The sequence below is a fragment of the Somniosus microcephalus genome, chromosome 7 (genome assembly GCF_052327205.1).
Source record: "Somniosus microcephalus isolate GS21.2 chromosome 7, FLI_Smic_1.0, whole genome shotgun sequence".
Lineage (NCBI taxonomy): Eukaryota > Metazoa > Chordata > Chondrichthyes > Squaliformes > Somniosidae > Somniosus > Somniosus microcephalus.
The window spans coordinates 148,198,433-148,224,081 of NC_140993.1; the positions used below are offsets into that span (position 1 = coordinate 148,198,433).

Sequence of the window (25,649 nt, forward strand, 5' to 3'; positions counted from 1 at the left end):
AGCTGAGTTCTGAACAAGCTGATGTTTATATTTTATAGAAGTGAGAGCGATTGCTCTTGACATCAAGACAGCATCTGACCAAGTCTGGCACCAAGGAGTCCTAGTAAAATTGAAGTCAATGGGAATCAGGGGGAAAACGCTCCACTGGCTGGAGTCATACCTAGCACAAAGGAAGATGGTTGCGGTTGTTGGAAGCCAATCATCTCAGTCACAGGACATCGCTGCAGGAGTTCCTCAGGGCAGTGTCATAGGCCCAACCATCTTTAGGTGCTACCTCAATAACCTTCCCTCCATCATAAGGTCTGAAGTGGGGATGTTTGCTGATGTTTGCAGTGTTCAGTTCCATTTGCAACTCCTCAGATAATGAAGCGGACCACACCCGCATGCAGCAAGACCTGGAAAACATTCACTCTTGGGCTGATTAAGTGGCAAGTAGTATTAGCGCCACACAAGTGCCAGGCAATGACCATCTTCAACAAGAGAAAGTCTAACCATCTCCCCATACCATTGTCGAATCCCCCACCAACATCCTGGGGGTCACCATTGACCAGAAACTTAACTGGACCAGCCACATAAATACTGTGGCTACAAGAGCAGGTCAGAGGCTCATTATTCTGTGGCGAGTGACTCACCTGATGCCCCAAAGCCTTTCCACCATCTACATGGCACAAGTTAGGAGTGTGACGGAATACACTCCACTTGCCTGGATGAGTGCAGCTCCAACAACAGACAAGAGGCTCAACACCATCCAGGACAAAGCAGCCTGCTTGATTGGCACCCCATCCATCACCTTAAACATTCACTCCCTCCACCACCGGCGTACCGTGTCAGCAGTGTGTACCATCTACAAGATGCACTGCAGCAACTCGCCAAGGTTTCTTCGACAGCACCTCCCAAACCCCCGACCTCTACAAACGGTGTTAAAAGCAGCAGCAAGGCGCAGGTAGGCTTAAAAATCTCAGAGCTCCGAGCTCAGAGGGAGGGAGAGAAGTAAAAAGTAATCGAAGTGTGACGTCAGCAGAAAGCAAATAAGTGATTGGTTGGTGAGTATTTCTTTTTTTTTTAAACTTAAACTCTGTGGTTTATAGTTTCTAAGCTCTCTGTGGTGTAGCGGGGACTGTTGGTAAACCAGGGCCCTTAAGTATATCATTTAACTGTAGTGTAATTGCTGGGATTGATTTGATTTAATTTAATTTGAATTAAGTAAAGCGTAAGTCATGGCAGGAGAGCTCGGCCCCGTGGTATGCTCCTCCTGCGCTATGTGGGAACTCAGGGACACTTCCTGTGTCCCTGATGACGATGTGTGCAGGAAGTGTATCCAGCTGCAGCTACTGGCAGACCACATTGCGGCGCTGGAGCTGCAATTGGATACATACTGGACCATCTGCGATGCTGAGGGCGTCGTGGATATCACGTTTAATCAGTTGGTCACACCGCAGGTAAAGGTTGCACAGGCAGAAAGGGAATGGGTGACCAACAGGCAGAGTAGTAGGCGCAGGCAGGTAGTGCAGGAGTCCCCTGTGGACATCCCCTTCTCAAACAGATATACCACTTTGAATACTGTTGAGGGGGATGGCTTATCAGGGGAAAGCAGCAGCAGCCAACTTCCTGGCATCAGGGGTGGTTCTGCTGCACAGGACGGAAGGAAAAAGAGGGGTAGAGCTATAGTAATAGGGGATTCTATTGTAAGGGGAATAGATAGGCGTTTCTGCAGCTGCAAACGAGACTCCAGGATGGTGTGTTGCCTCCCAGGTGCAAGGGTCAAGGATGTCTCAGAGCAGCTGCAGAACATCTTGGAAGGGGAGGGTGAACAGCCAGTTGTCATGGTGCATATAGGTAAAAAAAACGGGATGAGGTCCTAAAAGCTGAATATAGGGAGTTAGGAGGTAAATTAAAAAATCAGACCTCAAAGGTAGTAATCTCAGGATTGTTACTAGTGCCACATGCTAGTCAGAGTAGAAATAGAAGGATATTTCAGATGACTATGTGGCTAGAGGAATGGTGCAAGGGGAAGGGATTCAAGTTCCTGGGACATTGGAACCGGTTCTGGGGGAGGTGGGACCAGTACAAACCGGACGGTTTGCACCTGGGCAGGGCCGGGACCGATGTCCGAGGGGGAGGGTTTAAACTAAAATGGCAGGGGGTTGGAAACCTGAGCAGGGAGACGGAGGAAAGGGAAACAAGGATAAAAGCAAAAGATAGGAAGGAGAAAAACAAAAGTGGCAGTCAGAGAAATCAACAGTTTAAATCAAACATGGCCACAGTAAATAATAATTTTAAAAGGTCTAAGAGCGTTAAAAAAACAAGCCTGAAGGCTTTGTGTCTTAATGCGAGGAGCATTCGTAATAAGGTGGATGAATTAGCTGCGCAAATAGAGGTAAATGAATATGATTTGATTGGGGTTACAGAAACATGGCTCCAGGGTGGCGAAGGCTGGGAACTCAACATCCAGGGGTATTCAATATTCAGGAAAGATAGGCAAAAAGGAAAAGGAGGTGGGGTAGCATTGCTGGTTAAAGAGGGGATTAACACAATTGTAAGGAAGGATATTAGCTCTGATGATGTGGAATCTGTATGGGTAGAACTGAGAAATACCAAGGGGCAGAAAACATTAGTGGGAGTGGTATATAGACCTCCAAACAGTAAGGCGGAGGTTGGGGATGGCATTAAAAGGGAAATTAGAGAAGCATGCAATAAGGGCACAGCAGTTATCATGGGTGACTTTAATCTACATATAGATTGGGCTAACCAAATTAGTAACAATACTGTGGAGGAGGAATTCCTGGAGTGTATACGGGATGGTTTACTGGACCAATATGTCGAGGAACCAACTACAGATCAGGCCATCTTAGACTGGGTATTATGTAATGAGAAAGGTTTAATTAGCAATCTTGTTGTGCGAGGCCCCTTGGATCGGAGCGATCATAATATGATAGAATTCTTCATTAAGATGGAGAGTGAAGTAGTTGATTCAGAGACTAGGGTCCTGAATTTAAATAAAGGAAACTACGATGGTATGAGGCGCGAGTTGGGTAGGATTGATTGGGGAATGTCACTCAAAGGGTTGACGGTGGATAGGCAATGGCAAACATTCAAAGACCGCATGGATGAACTACAGAATTTGTTCATCCCAGTTTGGCATAAAAATAAAACAAAAAAGGTGACTCAACCGTGGCTAACAATGGAAATTAGGGATAGCATAAGCTCCAAGGAGAGGACATATAAATTGGCCAGAAAAAGCAGTAACCCTGAGGATTGGGAGCAGATTAGGATGCAACAAAGGAGGACAAAGGGATTAATTAAGAAGGGGAAAATAGAGTATGAGAGTAAGCGTGCAGGGAACATAAAAACCGACTGTAAAAGCTTTTATAGGTATGTGAAGAGAAAAAGATTGGTGAAGTCACGCGTAGGTCCCTTGCAGTCAGAATCAGGGGAATTTATAATGGGGAACAAAGAAATGGCAGACCAATTAAATACATACTTTGCTTCTGTCTTCACAAAGGAGGACACAAATAACCTCCCAGAGATGTCGGGGAACATAGGTTCTAATGAGAGGGAGGAACTGAATGAAATCAGTATTTGTAGGGAAATGGTGTAAAGGAAATTGGCGGGATTGAAGGCCGATAAATCCCCAGGGCCTGATAATCTACATCCTAGGGTACTTAAGGAAGTGGTCCCAGAAATAGTATTTGTATTGCTGGTCATCTTCCAAAATTCTATAGATTCTGGAACAGTTCCCATGGATTGGAGGGTAGCTAATGTTACCCCACTATTCAAAAAAGGTGGTAGAGAGAAAATGGGGAATTACAGACCGTTAAGCCTGACATCGGTAGTGGGGAAAATGCTAGAGTCCATTATAAAAGATGTAATAGCAGAGCACTTGGAAAGCAGCGACAGGATCGGACAAAGTCAACATGGACTTACAAAAGTTAAATCGTGCTTGACTAATCTACTGGAATTCTTTGAGGATGTAACTGGTAAAATAGATAAGGGAGAACCAGTGGATGTGGTGTATTTGGACTTTCAAAAGGCTTTCGATAAGGTCGCGCATAAGAGATTAGCGTGTAAAATTAAGGCACATGGGATTGGGGGCAAGGTATTGACTTGGATAGAGAGCTGGTTGGCAGACAGAAAGCAAAGAGTTGGAATAAACGGGTCTTTTTCCGAGTGGCAGGCAGTGACTAGTGGGGTACCGCAGGGATCGGTCCTTTGACCCCAGCTATTCACAATATATATTCATGATCTAGATGAAGGAACTAGATGTAATATCTCCAAGTTTGCAGACGACACAAAGCTGGGTGGGCGTGTGCTGTGAGGAGGATGCCGAGAAACTCCAGTATGATTTGGACAGGTTGGGTGATTGGGCAGATGCATGGCAGATGCAATATAACGTGGATAAATGCGAGGTTATCCACTTTGGTGTCAAAAACAAGGCGGCAGATTATTATCTGAATGGCAATAGATTGGGAGAAGGGGAAGTGCAACGAGTCCTGGGTGTCCTTGTGCACCAGTCGCTGAAGGTAAGCATGCAGGTGCAGCAGGCGGTTAAGAAGGCAAATGGTATGTTGGCCTTCGTAGCAAGAGGGTTTGAGTACAGGAACAAGGATGTGTTGCTGCAGTTGTACAGGGCCTTGGTGAGACCACACCTTGAGTATTGTGTGCAGTTTTGGTCGCCTTATCTGAGGAAGGATGTTCTTGCCATGGAGGGAGTGCAGCGAAGATTCACCAGGCTGATACCTGGGATGGCAGGAATGACGTATGAGGAGAAATTGGGTCGACTGGGCTTATACTCGTTGGAGTTTAGAAGAATGAGAGGGGATCTCATTGAAACTTATAAAATTCTGACAGGACTGGACAGACTAGATGCAGGAAGGATGTTCCCGATGGTCGGGGAGTCCAGAACCAGGGGTCACAGTCTAAGGATAAGGGGTAAGCCATTTAGGGCAGAGATGAGGAGGAATTTCTTCACCCAGAGAGTGGTGAACCTGTGGAATTCTCTACCACAGAAGGCAGTAGAGGCCAATTCATTAAATATATTCAAGAAGGAGTTGGATATATTTCTTAAAGGCTAAAGGGATCAAGGGATATGGGGAGAAAGCAGGGACAGGGTACTGAATTTGGATGATCAGCCATGATCTCATTGAATGGCGGAGCAGGCTCGAGGGGCCGAATGGCCTATTCCTGCTCCTATCTTCTATGTTTCTATGTTAACCTAGAAGAACAAGGGCATCAGGCACATGGGAGCACCACCATCTCCAAGTTCCCCTCCAAGTCACACACCATCCTTACTTGGAAATATATCGCCATTCCTTCATCGTCACTGGGTCAAAATCTTGGAACTCCCTGCCAAACAGCATTGAGAGAGTATCTTCACCATACGGACTGCAGCGGTTCAAGAAGGTGGCTCACCACCACCTTCGCAAGGACAATTAGGGATGGGCAATAAATGCCGGCCTTGCCAGCAATGCCCACATCCTGTGAATGAATTTTAAAAAAACTTGCAAGACTTGCATTTATATAGTGCCTTTCACGACGTCCCAAAACGCTTTACAGCCAATGAAGTACTTTTGTCGTGCAGTCACTGTTGTAAGGTAGGCAGCCAATTTGCGCACAGCAAGCTCCCACAAACAGCAACATGATAATGACCAGATAATCTGTTTTAGTGATGTTGATTGAGGGATAAATGTTGGCCGGGACACAAGGGATAGCGCCCTGCTGTTCTTCAATATAGTGGCATGGGGTCTTTTACATCCATTGGAGAGAGCAGACAGGGCCTCGGTTTAACGTCTCATCCGAAAGTGGGCCCCTCTGACAGTGCAATACTCCCTCAGTACTGCACTGGAGTGTAAGCCTAGATTTTTGTGCTCAAGTCTCTGGAGTGGGACTTGAACTCACAACCTTCCGACTCAGAGGCGAGAGAGCTACCAACTGAGCCACCGCGCAGGAGGCAGTGCAGTTTACGGGGAATGTTGCCCATAACCCCTGTGTTTGTTGACCTACACTGGCTACCGTTCAGCAGCACCAAGATTTAAAAATTCTCATCCTTGTTTTCAAATCCCATCGTGGCCTCACCCCACCCTACCTCTGTTCCCTCCTCCAACCCTCCGAGATCTCTGCGCCCCTCCAATTCTGGCCTCTTGCGCATCCCCAATTTTAATTGCTCTATCATTAGCAGCCGTGCCTTTAGCTGCCTAGGCCCTATGCACTGAAGTTCCCTCCCTAAATCTCTCCTCCTTTAAGTCACTCCTTAAAACCTCCCGTTTCTCTCTCCACAGATGCTGCCTGACCTGCTGAGCATTTCCAGCATTTTCTGTTTTTATTTCAGATTTCCAGCATCCGCAGTACTTTGCTTTTGTATCTATGATCATGCTTTTGGCCATCTGTCCTAATATCTGCTGATGTGGCGCAGTGGCAAATTTTATTTGATAACGCTCCTGTGAAGCGCCTTTGGATGTTTTAACTATGTTAAAGACGCTAATAAATGCAAGCTGTTGTTGATATGACATGATTGTATTGGGCGGGAAGAGAACCCATTGCTGGAGATGCGCTAGCTTCATTAGATACAGGTAGGAGTGGATCAATGTAATGGGAGTCGCAGAAAAAGAGATGGTGGACAGAACATAGTTAAATGTCACAGGGAAACAGCGAAGGATAAGGAGGGATAACACACCATGGTCACAGTCACAGTGGATATAGTTGTTGACTCTGATAAGGGTGTTCAAGCAGTGAGCATCACAGAAAGTAGAATGCAGAGATTCAAGCTGTAAGGAGAGGTAGGCACAGAGCTGGGATCTAACACTTAGAAAAGCAGGATTAGTTCAGCTAGAAAAGGTGGGTTTCTGAAAGGAGTCATGAACCAAGTGTGCAGGGGATAGCCTGTGTCCCAAAGCAGCCAACCTCTCAATTGCTGTGCAAGGGCAAAAAATGCAAGGGCATCTTCAAGTACCCATCAAACTCCCTTTTAAAATTATTTACGGAATCAGCTTCCACCACCTTTTCAGGTAGGGCGTTCCAGATCACGACAACTCGGAGTGACAAAAATCTCCTCCTCTCCCCTCTAGATCTTTTGCCAATGATTTTGAATCTATGACCTCTAGTTATTGACCCACTCGCCAGAGGGAATAACTTTTCTCTATCTACAATTTTGTATCCATACCGCTACTTTCCCCTTAATTCCATGGGCTTCCATTTTCTTACTAAGCCTCCTGTGTGGCACTTTGTTGAATGCCTTCTGAAAGTCCATATATACATCTACTGCACTACCTTGATCAACCTTCTCTGTTACATCATCAAAGAATTCAATCAAGTTGGTCAGACACAATTTGCCTTTAACAAATCCATGCTGGCTCTCCTTAAATAACATATGCCTTTCTAAATGAAAGTTTATGATGTCCCTGATAATGGTTTCCAATAACTTCCCCACCAGCGATGTTAAGTTGACCGGCCTGTATTTTCCTGGTTTATCCCTCTCCCCTTTCTTGAATAGTGGTATAACATTAGCAACTCTCCAGTCAGCCAGCCCTACGCCTGTATCCAATGAGGATTGAAAAATGACCAATGCCTCTGCTATTTCTACCTTTGCTTCTTTCAACAAACTAGGATGCATTCCATCTGGACCAGGTGACATACCAATTTTCAGTCATGCTAATCTTTTTAGTATGTCTTTTCTATCTATTACTATCCTGTTTGTAACTTCCCGTTCCTCTTTTAGTGTAACCTTCACATCATCCGCTTCCTTTGTGAAGACAGATACAAAGTACTCATTTAATACTTTAGCCATGTCCTCTACTGCTACATGAAAATTTCCCTTTGGGTTCATAATAAGTCCAATTTTTTCCCTAGCTAACCACTTACACTTTATATGTTCATTATATGTTTTAAGGTTCAATTTAATGTTGCCTGCTAATCTTTTCTCTTTCCATCCTGTATTAACTTTTTCAATTCCCTCTTGTACTTTCCATAATCTTCCTGGTCATTAACTGAATCTTGCTCCTGACATTTGTCATAAGCCTCCTTTTTCGGTTTTATTTTAACTTTTATTTCCTTTGTCATCCAGGCCACATTAGCTTTGGATGCTCTACCTTATCCCTTCAAAGGAATATGCAGAGTTTGCACCTGAACTATCTCTTCCCCAAATGCCCTCCATTGCTCCATTATTGCTTTACCCTGCAATTGCCTTTTCCAATCTACCTATGCTAGGTCCCTTGTTAAATCTCTGAAATTAGCTCTTCCCCAGTTGAGCATTTTTACCTTTGATATTTTCTGGTCTCTTTCCATAATTACTGTAAACCGAATTATGTGGCCATCACTGCTACCTAGATGATCTCCTACTGTAACACACTCCACTTGCCCTACTTCATTTCCCAGAACCAGATCCAACACTGCTTCCTTCCTTGTTGGACTGGAGATATATTGATCGAGAAGGTTCTCCTCTACACATATCCTCTCCTTCCCTACCCTTAACACTATATTTTTCCCTGTCTATATTAGGGTAATTATACTACTATATTTTTGTTACACGCCTTGGAAATTTGCCAACAAACTTCCTCATCTATCTCCTTCTCACTATTTGGAGCTCTATAAAAAACTCCCAACAATGTAACAGCTCCCCCTTTGTTGCTCAACTCAAGCCAAATAGATTCAGCCCTAGAACCATCCAGTATATCCTTTCTATTTAGAGCTGTAACTTTTTCCTTCTCTATCAATCCTGAATACTTGATAACCAGAAATATCAAGAACCCATTCCTAGCCTTGTTTGAGCTATGTCTCGGTTAAATGCAACCACATCATAATCCCATGCATCAACTTGTGCTTGCAGCTCACCAACCTTATTAGTTACACTCCGGACATTGATGTACATACAATTTAATACCTCCTTCGTCACTTTTGCTATTTTCCCTCAATTTGATCCCTGCTATTATTGGGATATTTCAAATGTTACTGCTGTTTTTATCGCTGTCCTCTGATCTCATTTCTGTTCCTTTCTGCTATTTTTTAGTTCCCCTCCCCCAGCCAAATTAGTTTAAACTCTTCCCAACAGTTCTAGATAACCTCTCAGCAAGAACATTGGTCCCAACTTTGTTCAAGTGCAACCCGTCCATCTTGTACAGGTGCCCCTTCCCCCAGAATCGGTCCCAATGCCCCATGAATCTGAAGCCAACCCTCCCTCCTGCACCACTTCTCCAGCCACACATTTACTTGCACTATCTTCCTGTTTCTATACTCACTAGCACATGGCACTGGGAATAATCCCAAGATTACTATCTTTGAGGTCCTTTTCCTAACTCCTGGAACTGTGCCTGAAGGACCGCAAAACTTTTTCTATCTATGTCATTGATTCCAACATGGACCACAACTTCTGGCTTTCCCCCTCCCCTCGCAGAATGTCCTACACCTGCTTAGTGATATCATTTACCCTGACACCAGGGAGGCAACCTATCATTTGGGAATCATGTCTGCGGTTACAGAAACACTGGTCTATGCCCCTAACTATCGAATCCCCTATGACTATTGCATTTCTACTCTTTTTCCCATGTGCAGTCAAATCTCCAGTGGTGCCTGGGGTTTGTCACTCGCTGCATTCATCTAAGAAGTCGTCACTCTTCCCGGTATTCAAAACTGAAAACCGGTTAGTGAGTGCACTGGCTTGGAGATTCCTGCACTTCCTCCTACCCTGTCTGGTGGTCACCCACTCCCCACTTCCTGCACCTTCTGTAAACTGTAGGGTGACCACCTCATGGAAAGTGCGCTTGAGAAAACGCTCCGACTCCGCAAACTTCGAAACTCAGATCTGGAGCTCAAGCAACTGGCGGCACTTCTTGCTTACATGGTTATCCATATTCTTCCCCTAAAGATTAACAGCTTGTTCAGAACCAAATTCAAAGCACATCTGATAAACAAAGGTGCAAAGTAGAAATTCATCAATGTTCTCCCTTTGCCATTACTCCCAGAAGTGGGGATTAGTTAGAAATAACAGCAACATGAACTCAGACAGTTTGGAGTCCGCTGTCCAGCAACATTTAACAGTAATATGGAAGGGGGAGGGGGGTGGAAGATTTAAGAGAGCAGAAAAAAAGAGAAAAAAATAATTGGCAACATATCACATCCTCACACCCCCTTGCATTAAAATAGTCATGACATCAACAGACAAAGCACTTCCACTTAGCATTTTAACTCATCAATTAAAGATTTTCCTGGAAGCCAGCTGTGTCGATACAACCAATGGCTAGAACCACAGTCTTCCAAGCAGACCTTTTCAAAACCCGTGCGATCGAATGAAAGCTCTTAAAATTGCTGTTCCAATTCTAACTGCCTTTTGGTCAGGTTGCTTTCCCTGTTCAGCATTCTAATGGGTCTGTTGGAACTAAAGCAAAAGATTGAGAACTTGTTCTTCCTGGCCAGTAAGAAGTTACTAGAATGACCATCATCTGTGCCTCTCCAATCCTCAGGAGAAATGGAGAAAAGGCAGGGAGGACAGTCTATTCAATGCTACTGACCAGTCAACCTGGAAGCTGAAGCAGAAGTCTTGTTCATGAGGTCTAGGTAACTCCATCTGTTTCAAGTGGTGTTGGTTTTCCATACCAGTAGTGAGAAATGATCTTGGCTCGGAAGATCAAGATGTAGAATCAGTTTGGGTGGAGATGAGAAATAGTAAGGGAAAGAAGTCACTGGTGGGAGTAGTCTATAGGCCCCCTAACAGTAGCTACACTGTAGGACAAAGTATAAATCAAGAAATAATGGGGGCTTGTAAGAAAGGTACTGCAATAATCATGGGCAATTTTAATCTTCATACAGATTGGACAAATCAAATTGGCAAAGGTAGCCTTGAGGACGAGCTCATAAGAGTGTATTCAGGACGGTTTCTTAGAACAATACGTTGTGCAACCAACCAGGGAACAGGTTGTTTTAAATCTGGTAATGTGTAATGAGACAGGATAAATTAATGATCTCATAGTAAAGGATCCTCTAAGAGTGATCATAACATGATAGAATTTAACATTCACTTTGAGGGTGAGAAACTTGGGTCTGAAATTAGTGTCTTAAACTTAAATAAAGGCAATTGCAAAGGTATGAAGACTAAGGCTAAAGTGGACTGGGAAAACAGATTAAAAGGTAAGATGGTAGATAAGCAGTGGCAGATATTTAAGGAGATATTTTATAACTCTCAACAAAGATATATTCCAGTAAGAAAGAAAGACTCTACGAGAAGGATGAACCATCCGTGGCTAATTAAGGAAGTTAAGGATGGTATCAAATTGAAAGAAAGGCATACAATGTTACGAGGATTAGTGGTAGGCCAGAAGATTAGGAAACCTTTAGAAACCTGCAAAGGATGTTTAAAAAATAACAAAGGGAGAAAATAGATTGAGAGTAAACTTGCAAGAAATATAAAAACAGACAGTAAGAGCTTCTACAAGTATATAAAAAGGAAGAGAGTAGCTAAAGTAAATGTTGGTCCCTTAGAGGATGAGACTGGGGAATTAATAATGGGAAACAAGGAAATGGCAGAGGCTTTGAACAAATATTTTGTATCTGTCTTCACGGTAGAAGACACTAAATGCATCCCAATAATAGTAGATAATCAAGGGGCAAAAGGGAGGGAGGAAATTAAAACTATCACTGGAGAAAAAGTATTAGGCAAACTGATGTGACTAAAGCTTGACAAGTCTCCTGGACCCGATGGCCTGCATCCTAGAGTCTTAAAAGAAATGGCTGCAGAGATAGTGGATGCATTGATTGTAATCTTCCAAAATTCCCTAGATTCTGGAAAGGTCCCAGCGGATTGGAAAACCGTAAATGTAATGCCCCTATTCAAGAAAAGAGGGAGACAGAAAGCAGGAAACTATAGGCCAGTTAGACTAACATCTGTCATTGGGAAAATGCTGGAATCCATTATTAAGGGAGTAGTAGCAGGGCATTTAGAAAATCATAATACAATCAAGCAGAGTCAACATGGTTTTATGAAAGGGAAATCATGTTTGACAAATTTATTAGAGTTCTTTGAGGATGTAACGAGCAGGGTGGATCAAGGGGAACCAGTAGATGTAGTGTATTTGGATTTCCAAAAGGCATTCGATAAGGTGCTACATAAAAGGTTACTACACAAGATAAGAGCTCAAAGTGCTAGGGGTAATATATTAGCATGGATAGAGGATTGGCTAACTAACAGAAAACAGAGAGTCAGGATAAATGGGTCATTTTCAGGTTGGCAAACTAACTAGTGGGGTGCCATAAGGATCACTGCTGGGGCCTCGATTATTTACAATCTATATTAATAACTTGGATGAAGGGACCGAGTGTACTGTAGCCAAATTTGCTGACAATACAAAGATAGGTGGGAAAGCAATTTGTGAGGAGGACACAAAGGGCTCGATTTTCAATCGGGGCATTGAGGCGGGATTGGAGGCGTATGGGGGGTTAAAATTGCAAAACCATGCGGGCGGGCCCAACCCCGCCTCCAAGCAATTTTAATTAAATCGTGTTTACTGGTCCCATCTCCAAGAGGCGGGATAGGCCGTTAAGGCCCTTAACAAGCACTAAATTGCCTCTATAATGCCATTTTGATTGTCCTTGGTGATTTTAACTCTTTTCCGACATGAAGCACGCCTGCTCTGAAACAAGACGGTGAAACCAGGCGGGAGCACAATTGGATTGCTGGCTATTAGCTGCAGCTCCACCATTAAATAGGATATTTGATCAGCCATCATTTGCAGGTGGCAGGACTTTGTTGTCTCAGGTCTGGGGGAACTTTTAGAAGGCATAACCACAGCTGTGGAAGCTTGGAGCCTGACAGCCATCTCCAGTGTGACCTCCTGGGAAATCCCTCTCACCACCTTCACTGAGCACTTCCTCAACTGAGGCATATACCAAGTAATCCTAAGCCCTCAATGTGGAAGTCCCATTCGCGAAATGACACGCCACAACTACAGCAGCAGCCGTCAGATTTTTTATTTACAGTAATCATCTGATGGCTTTTTAACATAAAATATCAAATTTCACCCAAGTGACTACACTTGTGACTATTTGTGCAGTATCTTTCCTTTACGCGTGCTCCTACGTGGTGCTTCCCCTGTGGCTTCAGCAGATGTGGAGGCCCCTTGCTCACTTTCTTGCTGCTCCTGTCTCGACACCTTTGGCGGGCGTCCTCTGGGCTGGCGAACCTGTGAGAGCTCGTCAACAGTCTGCTGCTCCTGCAGCTGTGCAGGGGTTGAGGCGCCGATCTCAGATGGGTGTGGACTCTGGTGGGGCTCTGACCGAGGGCTCTGCAATGGCATGGAAGTGTGAGCGCTTGGAGAGGAGCCCCCACTTCCTTGATGTCTGCCACCAACTTCTCTCTCATGGGTCAGGTCCCCCTCAGCGCTTGCAAGTGGCTTGAGAGCACCTTGCTGCACATCAGGGGGGCCATGGGAACTCGTATCTGCACTGGCAGTCCTACTCAGAAGGACTTCCATGAAGATCTGGTTTCTCTGTTCAATAGATGACCATCGCTCCTCCAGAGATGTCATTCTATTCAGAACACTCACCATGTTTTCTGCACTCTGGCGACTTAACACCGCCATGGAGGTTGCCATCATTTCCATGTTGATGCGTTCATGCACCAATAACTCCACAAAGGCTCTGCTCATGTTCGCAATGGACTCCTCCATTCGCTCCACACTCGCAGCGACCCTGGAGACAAAACCTGCCAGAGACTCCTGCATCTGTTCCTGGAGTTCCAGCACCGCTGATCTTATGGATGGACCCAGAGGCAGAGGATCGACATGCAGCTGAGCTGAGCTGGCAGAGTCCTGCGCCCTCCGACTAGGACTCTCCACTGCTGTCCCTGTCTCCACAATCTGCTGATGCTCACTTGTGAGCTGTGATACACCAGGTGACAACACTACTCTATCTCGCGATGGTCCCACCGAGGTGTGAGTGTCTGCGCTGGTGCCAAGTGCGCTGAATTCTGCTGACGCTGTGCCCTCAGAGGTTGCAGCTTCCTCTGAGGAGTCTGGATGCTCAGGCTCTTCCTCCTGGCTAGTAAGGACAGGTGCTTGCGATGGTCCTGTGGGGGAGTAAAAGAGTCAGAGATGCGATGCCAAGGTTACATGCACATTGCAGATGATCATAAGTCCATCTGTTAGAGCTTCAGAATCATTATCAGCAACTCATGCAATGTCATTGAGAGATGGAAAACTATTCTGTCACCAGCTTGCTGTGATGCACCCATCTGTCCGTCCCCCACTTCCGCATCGTCCTCCACTCCCACGATCTCCAGGACCGCATCCTCCCAGGGGGTGTGGTGGGCTACTGAGGGTGGCCCTCCTCCTGTCCTCGCTCTTTCTCTCTTATTGTGAGCTCTTTTTTCCCGCAATGAGGGAGACAAGTGGAGGTTGAGTGAGAATGAAGGAGTGTAGAGAATCCATAGCATAGATGCTTCGAAGGAGACAAAGATGGAGTGAGGTGGCAAGACCAAGGGCCCTCCCTGTATGTTGTCAGTTGTTTTCATAGCATCACAGTGATAGGGAGTGTGAGGGCTGCATAGTCGAATAGTTAGGTGAATGTGACCATAGAGAGAGGGAATGGGTAAGGGGGCATGGATGTCAGTGTCAAGTGGGATGTGGAGGAAGAGATTGCTAAAGCTGAGTGCTGGTGAGTTAAGGCAATGGGGATCAGATTGAGAGTGATGGGAAATTCATACTCACTTTTCCAGTGCGCAGGTCATGAAATCTCTTCCTGTACTAAAGCCAGGTTCTGCGGGTTACTGACAATGAGTTGACCTCCTCTGCCACCTGGATCCACACAGCCTTGGTCTGCTGAGGAAGCTTCTTCCTCCCTGAAGAAGGGAAGAGCACCTCTTTATGAGCTCTTGCTCCCTCTACTAAAGCCTGCAGGGCAACGTCATCGAACCTGGGAGCAGACCATTCTTCCTCCAGGACCCTCTCACTGCAAAGGCCAAAAGGTTGGCAGTCTGCAGAAGAAGCAAGGCTTGTTGCAGACCTTAAATGCAGCAGCAATGATGACATCATCGGAGGCGACTTTCAGACTGGAAAAACTCATTGGCCATGGGTTCCCACATGTTGGAACTCAATTGGCCAAGTAAGTTAAAATGGCATAATTCTCCCACATCAATTTAGAATCGGGTGGCTAACACGAAATGCATATTACATGACCCCAACCCGCCCCTGAATCAAAATCCAGCCCAAAGAGTCTTCAAAGGGATATAGATGGGTTAAGTGATTGGGCAAAAAATTGCCAGATGGATATAATGTGGAAAAATGTGAGGTTATCCACTTTGGTAGGAAGAATAGAAAAGCAAAATATTATTTAAATGGAGAGACTACAGAATGCTGCAGTACAGAAGGATCTGGGTGTCCTCAAACTTGAAACAAAAATCTAGCATGCAGGTACAGCAAGTAATTAGGAAGGCAAATGGAATGTTGGCCTTTATTGCATGGGGGATGAAGTATAAAAGTAGGGAAGTCTTGCTACAACTGTACAGGGCATTGGTAAGACCACACCTGGAGTACTGCGTACAGTTTTGGTCTCCTTATTTAAAGGAGGGATATACTTGCATTGGAGGCAGTTCAGAGAAGGTTCACTAGGTTGATTCCTGAGATGAAATGGTTGTCTTATGAGGAAAGGTTGAGCCTATGAGAGGTGATCTTATTGAAACTTAAGGTTCTGAGGGGGCTTGACAGGGTAAATGCTGAGAGGATGTTCCCCCTCGTGGGGGAATCGAGAACTAGGGGGCATAGTTTCAGGATAAGGGGTCACCCATTTAAGACGGAGATGAGGAGGAATTTCTTCTCTCAAAGGGTCGTGAATCTTTGGAATTCTCTACCCCAGAGAGCTGTGGAGGCGGAGTCAGTGAATATATTCAAGGCGGAGATAGACAGATATTTGAGCTACAGGGGAGTCAAGGGGAACAGGCAGGAAAGCAGAGTTGAGGCCAAGATCAGATCAGCCATGATCTTATTGAATGGCGGAGCAGGTTAATGCTCTGCGTCCAACTTAACCTGGTATTTACTGCATTTCACTTGTGACACTAATTAAGTGTAGCATAGCTGGTAGCTGCAGGGGATGCAGCCACTAATATCTGCTCTTTATAGTTACAGGCTAACTCATTGGGCCTGAAATTACAGTGCCGATGGCAGCGTACGCTGTTGGAAGCCTCGTAAAAGGCCACGCAAGTTCCGGGTTTCCGTACGCGCCGCGCATGCGCGGAAACCCGGAACTTGCAATCGGTCAAGGTTCGCCTCGACAGATCATCCACATGCGCCCCAGAAACACTTTTGCTGGCGCAGAGTTGGGCTCTACTGCCCAGCAAATGCCCACGAAACCCTTACACCTGGTAAAAGCAGGTGTTGGGCCTGCTTTTACCAGGGTAAGAGTTAAAATAAATGTTAAATAAATTTTTTTTAAATGATTAAAACATACAAAAACATTTAAAATTAATTTATATAAATTGTGGCCTGGATTAAAATGTTTAAAATGAAATTTTTATTTTAAATACTTAATTAAAGGGACTTTTAATAAATTTTGGACATGGGAACATTATTTTTATTTCAGTTATGTTACTTATTTATTTATTTGGAGATTTCTTATAAGCTTTGGGGATTCCGTTCGTAAATGGGATCGCCATAAGCTTATGAGGAATCCCCCTTTCTAATTGGTTGGCTTGGTCTATGTGATAGCAGAGACACTTCCGAACCACCTGTGTCCCTGGGCCTTTATGCAGGGGTACGCCTGGAGGCCCAGGACTTGAAGACTCCGAAGCCCAGGAGCTAGCAGGTAGGTTCGGATTGGGTCGGAGACCCACTCCGGAGGTACGCCTCCGACCACAAATTTCACCCCATTGTTTAATAGCTTCTGAACAATACAAACAGTGGATTAATTGTCTGAAATTCTTAGTTTTGTCTTCGTATTGTTGCACACAGCCTTACATATATATCTTCATAACGAGACCATATGTCAGTTTATATTTATCTGCAACAAAAGATATGGAGTTGTGTTTTTCCTGATCCGAAAGCAACTTAATCTTTGTGAAGAATTTAAGAGTAATACTTAGTGGTAGTGAGACACTGGTACAGTTCACTAACCTGCAGCAGAGACCAAAGCGATCCAATTGTCTTATTTCAGGTCCGGGATCTTGATTACAAATTATAAGAGTATAAGGCAGTTAAGTCTTATGGTTGGTCAATGCTTGAATATCATGCAAAGTTAATAGGTGACTTTAACAGTAAAACTATTTGAATGAAAGTGCAAAGACTAAAACCCCATATATATTTTAAAGTTGTTTTTCATGATCAAACAAAAAAAGGACACAAACGTTTGAAGATGAAATCAACTTCCTGAGCACGACAGGCTCACTGAGTAAACTTAGACAGGACTGGAACAGGTACCAATTATTTTTTAATGTTGGAGGCATCTGCTGCAGTCCTGGCTGGAACTGTCACACACTCCAGAGTTGCCTGAAGCGTTGTGAAGCAATTTCTAATGGGGCCACACATACTGGCAATGGATCCTCTAGTTGGCCAGACAAGGTGCTGCATATGCCCTCATTTTATGGGCACTCTTCTCCTGAAACAAGAATCCATACAGTGTAAAAAGTCTGGGTTTGACAGGATATTCAGTGCAACCCAGGTGTCAGCAGGCACAGCATGTAAAGGTAACAGCAGATCCAGCTACTGAATAGGACATCACAGATGCACCTTTCAATGGGGAGTGCACAGATAAGGTTGAATGAAGATCCTTTTGCAGTGTGGGACAGTGGTGTAAAAGTGACAGGGACAGTCGTAAAGACTACGGGTGGGAATACAATGAGAGAATCACACACAGCACTGTTGAAATCTTTGGGCGACTTCTCTCATCTTGTCCAACCGTGAGATCATTAAACTTGTTTCTGCATTACATAGTCGTTCAGGGAGTGGTGGAGGTGGCACTCATCACTACTGCCACCTCCACCACTGGGCTGCAACCCCACTGCTCTTGATGGTTTCTTGCCAGGTCACCCCTCAACACCTGCAGGAGGCCATCCAGCTTACTGTCATGAAAATTTGTAGCCCAATACCCAGACAGAGCTCTTGCTTCCTTATGTGCTCCATGGCCCTTGAAGCTACTGCAGGAGTTTAAATCCTGCAGCAACATGAGGTTTTCCAACCCAATGGCACAAAATGCTAATCCCTGGTGGGAGCCCAGCCAGCAATATTTAAATTAGCTGACCCTGGAAAATTAGCCAGAGTGAGCAGCGCACGTATGGTGTGAATGCTCCTCATCGCCACACTTTGGGCAATCAGTATCTAAAAGTTTTTTTTTAATCCAGCATTCATCAAACATTAAAAAATACTAACTCTGCAGGCCATCTTGAACCAAAAGCAGACTTAAAAACGAAGACCAACTTTAAGGTCAATGAAGATACTGAACCACAAGAAGATTGTCTACGATACAAAGAAACCAAGATTTCCCTTTATAGCTTTTCTTACAATGGTACTGCGATCTAGTCCAAAGGCTTTTTCATCAAAGTAACCAAAACAGAGCATACATAAACAAAATACAACAATAAGTATATAAAAATAATTTGCTTACTGCTGAACACATCTCCTTCATTGAATAAAAAAAAAATCACCAAAAAAAGCCACTAAAAATTTGTCCTTTGCCTCTTGGGGCAGCCAGCCATCTTATGCGAATCTGAACACAATTAAAGCAATATAGTTTAAAACCTACTTTGGAAATTCAAGGTTTCAGGGTGAATTTTAGCACTTTGCTGCCAATGTTTTTACCGAGACACTTTGGGCTTTGCAGCACATTATTTCAGCAGATGGGTTTTCCACTATACTTACTCTGAATGGAAGGGAATAAATAAGCACAGTGCTATCAAGACCACTTTTGAGTTTTAATTTTATGAACTAACAGATCCTCAAGCAAGTATAACAAAGAATTAAAGCAGAGCTCCCTCTTCTCTCAGCAACAAATGCACCCCATGGAGCAGTACTGCACACAGACCAGGAAAGTCCCAGGAGAAATCACTTCTTTATGCCAAGTTAAATGATCTCAAACAAGGTGGTGATGGGAGCAATACAGTTGGCCTCAGCATTGCTGGTTTAGGAAGACGATTTTTTTTAAGTTAGCAAGGATTACCACTTCTATATGTGTGGATAGCTGATACTGGCCTCTGGTATCTCATCCAAGTGGCAATTCTTCATGTATGAGCCCAGTGAGTCTCAGCATGCTAGTTGAAATAATAGGCATCATAGTCAAGCCCAATCCTGTCCTTACCATTTGACATCCATACATACAAAAATGATCCAGTATTTCTCTTTCAAAATGCTATCTGCTTAGCTTGGTGTCTAACACACATGAAAACCCATCACCATGTACGAGTCTCTAAACCAAACTACTAGGAAAATTAAACATATTAGAATTTCTATTTGCCCAATATGGAATGCACTTAGCAAAATCAAGACAGCGTACCCACAGTAGGCAAGAGGCAAGACTAAGCGACCCAAGCATAGAAGACAGTTAAAGCCACATAGCCTACTAACACAGAACACTGATAAGCTTTCCGTTGCTTGTCCAGCCAGAATCATTCTATGTGTTAAAGCATTGTCTGTGGGATTACCTGGAACTGCACAAAAATACAATCAACCCACAGTGACGAATCTATCTGTCCAGATTCCATTACTGAGCTGGGCTGGTTGGTCAAATCATAAGCAGTTCTTTATGCTACTATAGACCGGCTTGGCTCAGGAATTGGATTATGTCTGCCACAGAGGATTGCCTTGGTTCCAAATTCTCATTCTTAGGCGCATTATCTTGAAGGCAGCTTGACCCAGGCCACCCCAATTTCTTTTTCCCTCCCCGACCCTGCAGTGTAGCCACTATTTGATCATTAGAAGATTGACAAGTATGGGTTGGAGTCTTTGTTAGGCAGAAAGCAAGTATCTGAAATTTCTCAAGTGTCATGGTGAGTAGTATTGCCACCATTCACCTAAGCACATCATGGACACACACACTTCCCCATCAAACTAGTTCGAACAGTGTTCCACTTCCCTCTCTGAAACCCAATCATGGTAGGCATCAAATTTTGGATGCATAAGTGGGTGTTCTCATCAAGTCCTCCAGCAAGTACTTTCCAGCAGCTGCCATCCCGGGTCTCAAAAGGTGAAATACCAATGTCTAAGCCACTACCAATTTAGTTACCGATTTTCTCCACTGAAAACAGGTCAAGATATTAAAATCAACCTCAATCTTCCTGCCTCATTACAAAAAAACCACTATCAAGACAAGGGGGAAAAATTTGGTTAGTTAGCGCCTCCCGTTAGCACTTCTGGGGGGCTAGGAACATAGCGCCCGAGCGCGGCGATTTTAGTGCCGTTCGCAAAACTGACCAGTCGTTTTGTGGCGGCACTAAACACTACCGCCACGATCTCCTGCGTCCGCAGATCATGACATCAGTCAAGCGTGCAACGGCCCAGTAGCACCCCAGACCGGATATTGAGTCGCGCCCCCGCCTTAGCACCTGCCGCTAGGAACGACAGGTAGAGGGGAACATTTTCAAGTCGGGAAGGGGCTGGGGGAACACTACATAAAGGCGGGCACTTCCTGCCTTTTCTTGTCGGCAAAATTTTTTGGTTTTAATGCTGTCCTAAGGAGTTTTGGCCCTCAGCATCACTTTTGAGGTTCCTAAGTGCCAAGCTCTTTCCCTGGGCCTATCCATTAGTGCTTCCAACACAATTGCTTTTGAGGTCTCTCCAGGCAGAGATTCGAGGCTGCAATGAGCAGGGAGTGGCTGGCCAGCAAGATGGCCCCTCCCCTTTAAGAACTGGACAGCGCCAGTCTGTCTGGCTTACATGGTAATTGGCATTGCCTGAGCTTTGGTGGCTTTCTGAGGTAGCACCTCGCTCCCTGACGTTTGCGCCTTGAGAGGTGTGTAGCGCCTGATATAGCGCTCAAATCACCTCCAGGGGCGATAGAGATGAATTTTGCAGTCGGAGGCGATAATTAGTGCCGGGCGCTAAACTTTGCACCCGGTCAATATTAACGCCCCAAAATGGGCGATGCTGAATTTTCCCCCCCAACTCTTTAAAGACATCATTTGAATTTAAATTTCCCCAATTTGTTACACATTGTAGGAAGAATAATTACTTTGCTCTACTGAAAAAGCATAAAGTATGGAGTCCAAATTTAAGAGACTGACAGCACCTCCCCAATAGCGGTTTTGGTAATAGTAGCATATAATTGAGTCACACAGACCAGAGGGTCCTATTCCACATCTATACTGAGTTAGCTAATTTCAGCTGGGTGGCAGTATAGGTGCTACAGTGCCCCAGTCTAGGGAAGCAAAAGTTAGCTAGAGATCCTGCTTCTGAACACTATGCAGTGACCCCTGCTGGAAATTGTGTATGTATAGAGACGAGGGGAAGGCAGGAACAGGTTCAGTTATGTTGACCCTCAGCAATAAACAGCCCCCCCAACATTCACCATCTAGGCTAACATACAAATAATACTTAAGCAAATGCTACTATGAAACCGTATTTTGAGAACAGTCTTCAGTGAGGAGGTAAGAAAATTGGCACAGGAAAATGTAAAAAACAATTCCGGTAGTAGCAGATAAGGCAGTTTTTTTTAAATGCACCGTTAGACATAGCCCATTCGTTCGCCCGAGATCAGAGTTTATCTCAACTCTCACTGATAGAAATAAGAAGCGATCTCGCCAACAGCTGTTATGTTACATGTAACATTAAAAGTTGCATTTTAAAAATCTTTCCTACAGTATACATATTCTACTTTTATTCAAAGTGCAGAAATTAATGATTAAGATGTCATTGAATTCAAAAAACCGTACTATCTGGCAACTCAACATTAGGAAAGGGCACAATTTCAATCCTCCAGGATGCACCGAAGCTACAGTTTCCCAATTTTTGAAGGGTGACACACAAGAACATAGGAATTGCTAAACAAAATACTGTAAGACTAAGATTCATCTAGTTCCCCTTCTATCATCCTGGTAGTCACGTGGTACAATGATAATGGAGTTGTTGACTAATCACAGCAATCAATCTCTATCAATAAGTCTACAACAGACCCAGAAAAGACATGAGGAAAATCCCAGTCATGGAGAGCTTTGTGAACTTACCAAGGCATGTCTCAAATTACTCATACTGTATCCCAAAATATTGGGGCAGAAATTCCTCCCCAAACGCGTGAGTACGGAAGGGGTACTCACGTGTCTGACCGGAGGAAATGCCGGTTTTCAGCATGCACAGCGCATGCGCTGAAAACCGGCATTTCCTCTCCTCTAACCCAAGAGTTGAAGAGGCTAGCGCGTGCGCTGTAGGGGGCAGCGCGTGCGTCTTGGATTTCCTCTGTTTTGGGGGATTTGCGCATATCTAAAGTCCTCCGGTCTTTACGCTTGTAAAAAGCACACGTAAGTATTTATTTTTTACAGGTAAGTGGTGTTTTAGTGCAATTTAGAAAAAAAATTTCCACAGGTTTATTATTTTAAAGAATCTACAATAAGGTAAGTTTAGTTTTAGACCCTTTTTATTAAAAATTTATTTTTTTCAAAAAAAAAATTGTTTAAATTATTTTTTTAAACTTATTTATACTTAATTTAATGATTGGGATGTTTTTTAAAATTTTATTTAAAGTTTAAGTAGTGTTTTGGGGTGCAGTACTTCTCATGAGTTTGACAGTTCTTACTCTCAAACTTATGAATGAAGTTTCCCCTCCCGATTGGCTGAACAGTGCTCACCTGATCCCAGCCAGCACATCGCACTAACTACGCCGCTGGGTCAGGTTAGCACAGCGCGCCGACATCAGAACCTGGCCACTGATAGGAAATCCACTGCGGGCCAGGTTTCAGATGTCGGCGCACAGAGTGAGCGCACATCGGGGGCTTGCACGCGCGGCAAGCCCCCGACACCAAGTTCTGGGCCATTATTTTCTGAAAGAAATTTTTCTAATTTGCAGTTGAATTAAATCAATTTTAACTGCTTCCAACTAGGGAGCCGGTTTCATAGATTGACCACTTGCTCACTGGAATAATGTTTACGCAGATTAGTTTTGAATTTACCCCCCTTCAAGTGCAGGTTGTGTCCTCTGATTCTAGACAAAGCGAAATAGCTTATCATGGTCTACATTATCCAGTCCCTTTAGAAACATAGAAGATAGGAGCAGGAGAAGGCCATTCAGCCCCTCGAGCCTGCTCCGCCATTTAATGAGATCATATCTGATCATCCAAATTCAGTACCCTGTCCATGCTTTCTCCCCATATTCCTTTAGCCGTAAGAAATATATCTAACTCCTTCTTGAATACAATCCTAAAAACAGCCATAATATCACCTCTTAGCCTGGTCTGCTGAGTATTTCCAGCATTTTCTGTTTAGACTTAAAAGCAGATGGTTGAAGAAAGAATCTCACCACCAGAACCCCACCACCAGACCCCCATTAAAAAAATTAGGATTAACCTTAAATTCATACATATTTTCCTATATACAGACCCACATCTTACCTAAAGAGTTAGCTTCTCTTACTGCCGCATATAAGCCAACCTGGAAAACTCCCTCATACATCATACTGGCAGTCCTCTTCTCCTTACTTCAAACAGGCAATGTACTTCTAGAACGACATGAAGATGTTCTTCTTCACACAAAGTGGTTTATATATGGTATGGATTTTCAGAGAGAGTAGTGAAGGCAAAAGCCCTGGAATCATTGAAGAAATACTTGGATGTTGTAATGTGGGAGGGAGGCTGGAGGATACTTCAGATAGATAAACTAAGACAACCTAAGTGGCCTCCCTCGTCTGTAATCAGCTTGTGACCTAGTTTGTTTCCGTCATGAAAATCTTTAATGACCTGTGTATCTATGCACCAAGGCCTAGAAATTGGATAGGGCCTGAAAACAGGTGGTCATGGCCCAGCGCTATTTCGCAGCGCCGGTTCAAAGTGGTCCAGGTAGCACACAAAATTTGTGCTGACTACTCATTTACATGATTGTAGTGCTGATCTCAGTGCTAAACGTGCTGCTGATTGGCTTACCACTCAACAAGTGGGCCAATATCAGGTGCAGTCTAATGGCCAGTAACGTTTGGCCTAGTCTTTCTCCACTACTTAAAGGGGAAGTGCTTTGATGCAGCAGCACCTCATTGTCATTGGAGTTGGAATTGCAGTTGAAACACGTGGCTGAGTGTTCCAAAGAGAACGAGCCAGAAGATTCTCCGATGCGGCTCTGGTGGCATTGGTACTGGCCATGGAGAGCCAGCCAACAGTGTAGTACGGAGAACATGGATCCACTGCCAGAAGAAATTTAATGACCTCACATGGCAGGTCAAGGTGAATGAAGGTTTCAGCAAATGCCATATCCCACAATCTGCACCACATGCCTCACACACTGCTTAATGCACCACATCCCCATCACTCACCACGCCCTTGGGGACAATAACAGTATGTTCATTCCTAATCCTTCTTCTCACAATCTCTACCTTTCACCACTCATACCTCACAATCATAGCTTCACTTCACGCTCACAACCTCGCCACTGCTGCAACACTCACACCCACATCTCACACCTTGTACACACTGCCAACTATTGCACTGTGGCAGGCACATCACCCAAACACATCGCACGACACTTACTGACACAATTTCCTTTCTCATGCAGGCAAGGTGGCTCACAATCACCGTCAGCAGTGGCAGACGGGAGATGGCCAAACCGCTATACAGTCCTTGAACTAACTGGCGGAGTCGGTGCTCAACATCATTGGAAAGCAGTCACCGAACCCATGGCAACGGGCGATGTTGAAGCCCTCGGGGACAATAACGATATGGTCATTCCTAATGCTTCTTCTCACATCCCACTTCCCCCTCATCCCACAATCTCTTCTCACTTACAAGCTGGTGATGCTGTATGCATGGCTATCTTCTTTCATCACCCCCTCACCATAACCTGACTCTTGTGCCTTTCTGCTTTCAGATGACCAAGATCTGCCACCCACACAGCCTGTCCCCAAAGTAATGGAGGAGAGTGAAGGAGAAGGTGGCACACCATCACTGCATCCGAGAGTTGTATACACCAGCTCAGAAACTGGCAATGCATGGAAATTAGAGGGTAATATAGATGCGGGATCTGCACATGGTAAGGCACCGGGCATGAGTGGACTGCAACAAGGACAGGGAGAAAGGGTAGCTTGGGGGCCAGCACTCGAGGGCAAGTTCACGTGCAGGTTCTGCTGCACACGACTCAGATGATGACCTCGATGGGGCGGCCTTCAGAAGAAGGGTGATGGGCATGCACACTGAAATGTGAGGAATAATAGCAAGTCTGCCAGAGAGCCACTTGGCAATGTCAAGGAGCATGGAGGAGTCCAGCTCCAACATTGCACTGGGCGTCGCAGAGCTTGGAACCCATGATTTCCAGGCTAGAAATGATGGACAACTCCAGAAGAGACCTTGTCGACCCAGCCATGATGCTGCGTGTGATGAGTGATATCGCGGCTTCCTTTCTAGCACAGGCAGAAGCGACCCAACGTCTCAGTGCTGCAGTGGTGCGCAGACTGCTCTCCTGCATTCTTTGCTTGCTGCCACCCAAGCTCAGACTGCTGCCACCGTGGCTGGGTTTACCAGTGTCGAAAGGGGCTTGCAGGGTGTCGCAGCAGGCCAGCAATCT

General features: G+C 44.7%; 1 protein-coding gene across 3 annotated transcripts in view; it reads right to left on the reverse strand.

Moving 5' to 3' along the window:
* pde7a (phosphodiesterase 7A) overlaps positions 1 to 25,649 on the reverse strand; it is a 358,425-nt gene that overhangs the window by 245,577 nt on the left and 87,199 nt on the right. The window contains exon 1 of one of the 3 annotated variants that reach the window (XM_085993049.1): positions 161 to 474. The exons of the other annotated variants lie outside the window; for them this stretch is intronic. The gene's annotated coding sequence lies outside the window, so the exon portion shown is untranslated. Of the gene's footprint in view, positions 1 to 160; positions 475 to 25,649 lie in introns of those variants that run through there. 3 annotated transcript variants of the gene reach the window in all.